Source organism: Stylophora pistillata, chromosome 12 (assembly GCF_964205215.1).
Source record: "Stylophora pistillata chromosome 12, jaStyPist1.2, whole genome shotgun sequence".
Taxonomy (NCBI): domain Eukaryota; kingdom Metazoa; phylum Cnidaria; class Anthozoa; order Scleractinia; family Pocilloporidae; genus Stylophora; species Stylophora pistillata.
The window spans coordinates 21,536,968-21,547,328 of NC_142530.1; the positions used below are offsets into that span (position 1 = coordinate 21,536,968).

General features: G+C 39.2%; 1 long non-coding RNA gene across 1 annotated transcript; it reads left to right on the forward strand.

The window, feature by feature from the left end:
- The first annotated feature begins 1,888 nt into the window (after positions 1-1,888).
- Positions 1,889-10,207, forward strand: LOC148719248 (uncharacterized). Its single transcript, XR_015994009.1, has 3 exons — positions 1,889-2,013; positions 9,549-9,655; positions 9,962-10,207. It is a non-coding gene; the product is annotated as an uncharacterized LOC148719248 (long non-coding RNA).
- The last annotated feature ends 154 nt before the right edge of the window (positions 10,208-10,361 follow it).

A 10,361-nucleotide genomic window follows, 5' to 3' on the forward strand; every position in this document is an offset into this window, starting at 1 on the left:
ACTCATCTTGCAATCACGATTTGATCAACGAAAAACGAGAAAACAGCTGAATAACGTCTTTGCACGACTCAGCTCTCTTGTAAATCTAGAGCAACAGGAAAAAGTGAAAAATGTTTGAAAGCCATCTTGCCCACAAGCTTAACATTTGTCTGGATTTCTAAGGAAGTCACCCATAGCCTGGAGGCAACACTAAGGAAACTTGTACCCGAAACGGTATCATGCTTTGGTGAAACCTTTGATGAAAGAGCATTACTTGCCAAAAGTGGAAGAAGGATGACTTAAGATTGACGAGATGAAGTTTTTGTTTTGATTGTTTGCTTTTATTTGTTTGTTTCTATTTACCTCTGTGTGCAGCCGAGGACATGCCCAAAGAAACCTTGGGATTCGTTTACAAAGTTTTGAAAAATTAATTCATGTTTACAGGAGCCCATTACTTAATGAGCTCCTGATATTTAACTCACCTGAAATCTTACTGAATGTCACGTGAATTATCCTACTGACGTAAAACGTGACTTAAATTAAAATTCTAATCTGAACACTTGATGTGAAATCTCGAGCATCGTATCACCTAACTAATGTATTTTTGACGAAATATTACAGCGTACAAATTAATAAATCCTTTCCTGTAAACGTAATGTCCGTGCCACATGATGACAACGTCGCATATGATAATGGACCTAAGAAACTGTGCGAAGATGAGAAAGCCATTAGTTATGTAAACGCAAACAAAGGTGAATGCTGGCACAAGTTGTTATTCACTGTCAAGTGTAGGCTTCGATTGATTGTCTGGAACTCATCCCACCTGAATATGGCCTCTCCTTAGACCCGAATTTTATAGCGCTTGTAACTTACATCGAAGTAAATCGCATTTTGAAGTCGTGAGCTCGAGAGCCAACCTCGAGGGCAGTTAGGTAAGAGCGTGTCCACGAGAAAACAGGGGGTCGCGTGGGTGGTAATAATGCTCAAATCACTGACACTGTTCAAGCTTAGCACAAATGTAAAGTATGATAGCTCAAAGAAATCATTTACAATTTGATCAACGAAAACCAATCAGTAAAGCAGTGATGTTCAGGGCTGGATTCAATGGAAACAAAAGCATGATAGCTTTGATAGTAGAGATGTTTCCAGAGTAAAAGTTTTAATTTTTCCGCGAGGCCTGTGGGGGGTTTAGAGCTAAACAGTGATATCGCAGAACTAATTTGCACTTTATCAAGTATCTTCAAATCGCTGAAAAAAAACGGAAAGTGTGAGAAACAGAGGCCGTGCTCGCTGATATCATCTATCAGAAATACCGACTGATAGTTTTATTCATGCTGTACTCTGTCCACATGTAAAATATGAAAAACGATCCGGGGGTAGCATTATTCAGTAGATAACCCTCATAGTTCAATAATGTTGCTGGACTAAGTTCCATGAAAAACGAATCAGTATACCAACAAGCATTGACATGAACTAGGAAGAGCTTTATTCACTTGATAACCCTCCAGTTTGGAAATGTTTCTAGGATAAATTCCATGAAAAAAGGCAGCGTGCCAACAAGCATTGACAATAAATCATTTTTTCAGAATAGCAGTTTACATTTTCCTCAAAGTTTGTTGGAGGCTTACTACCGCACAGAGATAGACACTCGCAAAATCTATTTCCACCAACGGAAATTCCAAGACACCTACACACCCTCCTAACAACCATGCAAATGTAGTTAAAGCATCGGTGTCTCCCATCCACAAGCTTTATCAAAGAGATAATAACCGTTTGCTGGATTTATAATGATGTCACCAATGGCCTCAAGCGGCGACATTGAGGAGGAAACATTTTCACTTATCTCACTTGAGCCCAGGGGGTTTAACTCCTTAGCAAAGTTGTAAGAAAGTATAAATGGAGAGGACGATCGGAGAGGTGACAGTGCCCATTGCGATCAGACAGAGATCGGACACTGAGTTGAAAAGTCGAGCAAAGCTGCTTGTAGCAAGAAAGTTGATTAAAGAGCTGCAATTCTTTCGTTAAAGATTTCAGGTATGTGGCATGTTTCGTGTTCTTACAAAAAAAAAAGTGTTTCTTAACATATCATTTCTCCGATTTCTCAAATATCCAGTCGTGTGCACTAGGGTCTCCTATCCGAATATCATTCTGTGTGTGAGATGATTCTTCATCTAACAACCCTGATGTACTCACAACAACGAGTTTCCCAGGTTTTTTTTTTTGGGGGGGGGGGGGGGTTTGTGGATTAAGGATGCTCAACTGACTTTGTATACCATTATAATTATCGTAAATGGTTTGAAGCCGGGGGTAATATGTGAAAGTGTAGTACGATAGTCTGGGTGAGTATCGTCCTGAGAAGGACTGTTGTCGGTGGTGGTGACTGACGTTTCGACAATTTATGCAGAAGTCATCCCCAGAGTCAAGCGAGTCTTGACTCTGATGATGACTTCCGCAGTCAAGTGAGTCTTAACTCTTATGATGACTTCCGCAAAGGTTGTCGAAACGTCAGTCACCACCTCCGACAACAGTCCTTCTCAGGACTATACTCACCCAGACGATCGCACTATACTTTCACTGATTATAATTATTCATGGCTTGTAAAGCCTGGTTTTCACTAGCGACGCAAGCACATTGAAGTGCATGCACAGACGCAAGCATAAGGTAATTATGCTAAGTGAAAACGAACGTCGGCAAATACTGATAAGCACCTTTACTGAAGTATTCAATAAAAAACTAAACTTAAACTGAACAAGTCTTCGAAGCACTAAAACGCTGGCAAGAAAAACCAAAAAGGGATGGCCGTGAGAAGGTAGAACTCAGGGCCAGTTGTGTAACGTGAACGGATAATTGCGTGATAAGGAGAATGCATTTATGCCAACTAAGGCATCCGTTCCGGTGGACTTTTGTCCGTGTTACCCCATAGACATAATAAGGCACATTGATAAGTGAACAAACAACTGAAGTTAAAGCTTTATTCAAAAAGGATTCCATTTAACAGTGGTAAAAACGATGTTGAACTCGTGGCCCTAATCACACTATTTAAAAAACCTAACATCTATAACCTGACAAAGCATCCCCTTGGAAACTGAATTGACCAATGAGACGATGTGCACTATATTCCTTATGTTATGATTAAATTTAAAGCACCCGCAGACGATTTCATATCTCAGCATCGTTTTGGCGTGAAAACGAAACCAAAAATGGTGGGAGGAAATCACACGTCCATCAAATTAAACGAGCTCAAAGAATTCATTTACCTTGACGTGGACTCATCTTGCAATTACAAATTGATCAACGGAAAACAAAAAAACACCGAGAAACTGAGAGCTTATCGTCTAAAAAAAAGAACAAACAGCTATTACCCGATCCGGGCTATAAACATTTGTCTGGATATCTCATGAAGTTACTAATGGCCGCGGGGGGCGAAATTGAAGAAACTCCTTTGTAAATATCATTGGAGCCCCAGTGATCTAGCTCCTAAGCCATATCTTAGGAGACCTTGTAAAAAAATGTAGAAAAGTTAGTAAGTGCTGAACACATCGATCGCAGAGGCGACAGTGTCCATTGAAGGACAACATGAACAGATTATAGTGTCCATTGTGATCAGACAAAGATCAGTTATCTCTCTTGCCCATTATGCCTCCTGGCCTGTACTCCGGTCTGTCTCGGGCCAGTCTCTGGATTGAGTGCCAGGTAAGGTTAAGGCTCTTCAGCTCACTCTCCACAGTGCGTCGCAGTAAAAAAAAAATACAAAACAAAAAGGGGAGCATAAGGTGATCAAGAAAGTTGATTCAGCAGTTGCATCTCCTGCGTTAAGGATTCAGGGGCTCAGCATTATTTTTGCGTTCTTTTAAAAATTCTTCAGTTAAGATATCAAATAGGAGCTTCTCATTTGTCAAATTTCCAAAAGCGCGTCCGCTAGTGAACAAACCAGCTGCAGGAGACGATTCCCTTTGTTCAGAGCTGCGTAAGATCTTTCTATCTTTATTTTGGAATTGTTGGTTCAGAGTGCTTTCTTGTTCAGACTGCAAAAATACGAAATTTTGTTATATCATTACTATATTTCTGTTGTTCAAGAGATTGGTCCGAGTTTAGTTTCTCTAAAGTTTATAATCAAGTCAAGCAAGTTGCATGACGAGTTTTAAAAGCAAATCCATGCAAAAATCAAACATTGCATGGCAAAGTTAAAAAACTAAAATTCGCTGTTCTTCTGCGGCATACAAGTACCCTTTAGAAAAAATACAATTGCTGTGCAGTTTTTTCCTTGAAAAAATTATGTTTCCAAAAAAACGGAAACGTTTCGTTTTCAGTCCCAGGATCGATTTGGCGACACCGAACAGGTTTAAAATAGGTCATGATTCACTCGACTCGCGTATCAAAACAACTGCGCTGAAAAAAGCTATCATAGTTCCAAGTTGTTGTATAACTTGTCATAGTCTAAACACCTTGATTTCATAAAGATTAGATTAATCACAGTATTCAAGAGAAGTCAAAAACTTATGGCTCTCCCGTGTTGCGTAAAACGGTAGGCGAAAAACAACGATAATTTTGAGCAAGTGCCTTTGCTCAGAATTTCGTAAGATTACGACTGATAATACTAGAGCTGATAACTTTCAAAATATGTAAAGTATAGCATGGGAAAATTAATTTGGAATTTTTCACAATTTTTGGAAAATCGTGAAGAAAGACATAAAATCATGCCATCCTGTTACGTACATGTGACCATCAAGACACTGATATAAGGGACTGGTCATAAAGTAGAGGGGGGGGGGTGGGCTATGAAAAATTGGAGGTGGGTCACTAGTTTTTAACACGTTAAAAAGGGTGAGTCAGGGAAAAAAATGCACCGCATTAGGGGCGGGTCGTGTTGAATTATTCACATATCAACACAAACGTTAGTAGAATCTGTTTTTTAATCCAACTTTGTACAACAACAGGAATTCACATATTATATATTTTGTTTCCATTTATGTACAGTCTTAAATCTACAGAGTAGTCAGGAAACGTTTTAAAGTATAAAATCTCGAACACTAATTAGCTTTATTGTGTGTTCAGAAACCTTCACTTTATATATCATTTCAAACATCTTTTTACACAGCTTCTCCTATAAATCATCTTTTGATAGTCATCTTCACCACTACCATCACCCTCAGAAGCATTATCATCCTCCTCATCCTTCTCATTATCATCATTATCATCATCATTATCATCATCCTCTTCACCACTACCATCACCCTCAGAAGCATTATCATCCTCCTCATCCTTCTCATTATCATCATTATCATCATCACTATCATCATCATCTTCACCACTACCATCACCCTCAGAAGCATTATCATCCTCCTCATCCTTCTCATTATCATCATTATCATCATCATTATCATCATCATCTTCTTCACCACTACCATCACCCTCAGAAGCATTATCATCCTCCTCCTCCTCCTCCTCTTTCTCATCATTATCATCATCACTATCATCTATGGCACGTAATACAACTTGTGACGCATTTGCTTTGATTGTTTCAATAGCATCCACTGTAAATTGACCTTTACTTATTACTAGTTTTAGCCAGCGACCATCTTTCTTTTTTAAGCTGTTAAGGCCTATCACACTACAATGAATAGAGGTTATCACATCACCATAAGATGACGAGTGACTGATTGCGGAGAACACTCTCTCTCACAATGTTCCACATGTAGCTATCCACATAACTGATTTTAGTTGAGGGGTGGGTCACTAGGTTTTTCTGTGCCACTCCAGGGGTGGGCCGCTCCAGTTTTGTCAAATAACTCGGGGGTGGTAGGCCTAGCCACAAGCTGCCGATGAATCCCAAAAAAGTTGGCGATAAAAGTGTCTAAAAGTTGCCAAAAAATAGCCTGAAAGTTGTTGAATTTCCAAAAAGTTGCCGAAAAATTGCCAAAATTTACCTGCTTTTCGTACCTTTTTTGGGTTTTAAAGATTAAAAATTCGCAGGAAGGTTCTTTCCATTTCACTTGATCAATAAATAGTCACTGTAATTGTCCGACATCTTCAAAAACGTGCAACGTAATACCGCTGACCTCGTGATAAGGCATCACAAAAATCAACCCATAGGGGGCCCTAATTATTGTATTTTAGAATAAATTGAATAAATGTCTATCGAAAACTGACCAATGTGGCTCAAAACGTGAAGAAAGTGGCTTCAAAGAACCTCAAAAAGCCCAAGGTTGCCGAAAATTCTAAAAGTTGCCAAAATTCTAAAAAGTTTCCGAAAATTTCAAAACCTTCCGAAAAGTTGCCGAGCAACTTGTGGCTAAGCCTAGGGGGTGGGCCACTGAAAACCAGTACTTTGAAAAAAAAATTCATAGCCCACCTCCCCTTTACTTTATGACCGGTCCCTAATAAAAATTAACACGACTCCGATGCATATAGCAAAGTAAATATAATAACCTTAACTCAATATTATATTCTTAGCTGTTCGTAAGAGTCCAAAGTTTTTTCTGTTTTGCCGTTTTCTCCATTCTGCTGTCTCCATAAGTTTGACATCTGCACTGTCGCTTTATGTCGCGGCTCAATCAAAACGGCTGCTCCAGAAAACGTCTAAACTTTGCAATTCGTGTTCCTTGTGCGCTTGATACGACGTGTTAGTGTTCTTTGCGACAAAATTCATTAAAACGCTGATCGAGCCGACTATTTAAAGCTTATGTTCAGAGTTTTCTATTGTCGATCCTGTTCATCATTTATCAGTTGTTTAACAGACCGTATGCAAATTTGTTTCTTTTGAATCTACAAAAAAAATGCATAGAGGCCGAACGAGCTTGCGTGACAGTTAACTTGGTCAAGGGGTGGGGGGGTGGGGAAAGAAAGTATGCGGTCTCTCTCTAGAATGCGCTACTTTGGGGTACCAGATTTCTCTTTAAATAGCTAATAAACTATTTCACCAAGAATTTATCTTTCTTGTCAATTACTTTTGAAGAATCGAATACCTCAATTTTATGTAATTAAATTAACCTCATTAGTGCATGTTTATTTCCCACGTGAACAAAATAACAAAGATTCTATATTTAGGAAAGACACTTTCCGTGTTCCTGCTCTTGAGAAAATGATGAAGTTTTTTTGCTCTTTCGTCGGCAGTCCATGTTCGTAAATTTATCATATGATATTGTCGCACTATGCAAATTACATTGGGTAGTTCTGTCAATTAAAACCATCGAGACCTCTTTCCTGTTTTGAACTGATTTGATTGAAAACTTCGGAACCACGGTCGTCAAAAACAAAAGAAAAGAGACATATGGCAAAAAGACCCAATCTTGGCCATTGGGAATACCTTATCCACCCATCTCTTGCTCAGCCTGATATGCAAATTTTGTCTTGCTTTGCGAGCGAGACGTAATTTGCATATAGTCTCAAAACGGAATGGCGGTAAACCGCATATGAACACATGCTTGAACTAGCTGGCTTTATTGTCAGCCCTATTACGGTTTCCTTCAGAATTTTCAGGAAAAATTGTATTAATATTATAAAGAGTACAAATGTGAAAAGCGAGCTACGAAGAAGTAGTCGAAACTAAGCCGGTTTTGATCGTGGCTGCAGCGGCAAGCTTCTCTATTCATGATAAACCTCACGAATGAAATTAAACAAACGGTAAAATGAAGCACTTTGAAAATCCGAGAATATCATATCCAAGTTGAGGTCAGTATATTTGCATTGTTCTTTACGCTTTTTGACCTTTTGAGTTGCCAGGATTACCAACATGCCTCAATTGTACAACAAAGATCTTGTACAAACGTTTTCTCCATTTAGTCTTTCCGATCATTTCGGGGTTCTACAGTCGTCATTCTCTCACTCGAAGGGATACTCGCCCAAGCCGCAGACGCGAGCTTGGCAGGTACTGAACTCCATAGATCGGTCCGTTCTAGATTCTGCGCCCGACTGCGGAAGCAAGTTGCAGCTTTTTCAAGACCTTGTAAAGATTGGCCTGGACACCATCCTACCTCTCAAGACCGTACCATTAAACTTCACGTAAATGACGCTCCTTGGGTGTCTGCTGAGTTTAAAGCTCCTAAGTCGCGTCAAAATGCATATGTGCAAGGTGATACTGAGCGTTTCAGACACCTTCGTAACATCACTAATTCCAGTGGTGGAATAAGGTCAAGATGATGGCAGGAATGGCTCCGGCTCAGCTGGTGGCGAAGACAAATGCTCGTATCTCCACCTTCATGGGATCACGGTGCGCTCCAACCTTTACACTGCAAATGAATAAAGGCTGATAGTTTCGAAAGAAACTGTTTGGGGCTGCGTCGGTGGGAGTAACGAAATAATTTGGATATATCGACAAAGTTGAAATGGTAAATTGGCTACCGTAATGATTACAAAAGCTGACGTTTCGAGCGTTAGCCCTTCGTCGGAGCGAAGGGCTTCGACGAAGGGCTAACGCTCGAAACGTCAGCTTTTGTAATCATTACGGTGGCCAATTTACCATTTCAACTTTGTTGATATATCCAAATTATTTACACTGCAAATATGATCAATACGGCTCTTCTTGAGCCAATGCAGGATTATAGCCCGCATGCGTGTCTTCCTCCATTTTCGAACAACTCTGAAGTCTGACCGATCAGCCCATCAGAGGTCTTTAAGGTTCCGAGTTAGAGCTGAATCCGAGAAAGGCCGGGGGCCCTGATGGCATTAACAACTGGCTCCTTCGAGAATATGCTGACTTTCTACCTTCCCTGGTTTGTGATATTCTGAACTCTTCATTCGCCTAGCAGAAGTTTCCTCGGTCGTGGACGAATGGTCGTGCTATCCTTGGTATGGAACTATTCCTTCAGAACGGCATTGTAAATTATTGTGCATCACTGAATACAAATTTTGTCTTTTTTTTTTAGTGCTTTACCATGCTAAAACCAATTAAGCTAAAACATGAAAAAAATATTTTATCGCACAAATTACACAGCTGGGTATTTTGACACATAAAGCTGACATGAAAGAGATATCTAATACCTCGAATCCATTTAACGTCTGCTGGAAAAAAAAAATTGACGCAAAGGAGAGTCGGTGTTGCAAACAAAGAAATATTCAGAGAGGATTGTGAACAAAATTTCAAATAAATGCCGATTTCAACAGGAGAGAAATTATGGAAATCACAGATTTTGATTGTTAGATTATTAACATGTAAGGGAAAGCAAAGAGCAATTTTTCCACAGTCTCCATGCTAACCCAGATTGTCGGGCGACCGGTTGCCACATGTTGGGAAAATCGTATTCTCGCTCATACTGTAAAATTACAAAATATAAGGGCCTTTGTGTGGTTATAATAAAAAAAACAATTTTCTAAAGATTGTGCCATCATTATAAATGATGCAATCATCCGGGAGAACTATTATAAAAATTACGTAAGCTTTAGTGAAAGTAATGACAAGAAGTGATTTCTGGCTGAAGTTCACTCTCAACGTGGCGGAAAACCTTTTCTTACATTTCTTGACGGAATTTAAATAAGAGCTTTCGATAAGACATAACGTACATGCTATTTTGCACTTTTATTCTCAACTTAACGAGTTTAAAGGCATTTTGATATCTGGTTTTGATTGTGAGGACTGTGGGAGCCAGAAGACACGATCAAGCAGCAAAAATTTAATTGCCATCAAAAGCTGGGCCAATTCGATTTTCTGAATCCTTTTCAATCCTTTCCTGACTTTGAGGTAGGGAATGTATCATTATCTAAAACCATTAAAAATGCCTTCAAAACCTCACCACATACTTAAAAGAATCACATTAAGACTACACAAGCAACGCTCAGAAGTAAGTAGCTTAAATATTTGGATTATTCCAAAGAGGGTGCACAGTAGTGATCATAAAAATATTTACTTAGAAGTGATGTGGTGGTCAAGCAAGTCTGCTCCCTTTCAGTTCGAAGATTGCAATCCCAGTTCTTAGAGCTTTCAAGTTTATGGCAATAGTTACAAGCCTTTGTATGTACCATATTTAGCATATGGTCCTTTTTATAGAATGGATATAGAGGTGACCGTAGAAAGTGTAGCAAGGTATTTTGGAGAAAAAACGGCATATATGTCTAAGGAAACAACCGATGATGAAATCAGATGCATCTATGATGAACGGTCAGGAGAATATGAACAGGTGCTCTAAGAAATAAAATAGTAACATGATATAATCGGGTATTTTTTATCTTTCTGAGGTGAGATACGAGATGGTGTATTTGTTGACCAACTGGACCCCTGATCCATAATTCAGAGTTCCATCACTCGAAACTTTCGATCATTTTACGGGCCAACTGCAATATTATTAGACCTTAAATTAGGGTATAATAGTACGATTCTTAGTTGAGAAACTACTTTATTCTATTTGCTTTCTCGATACTAAGGCAGAATCTCGATTGGATTAAAAACA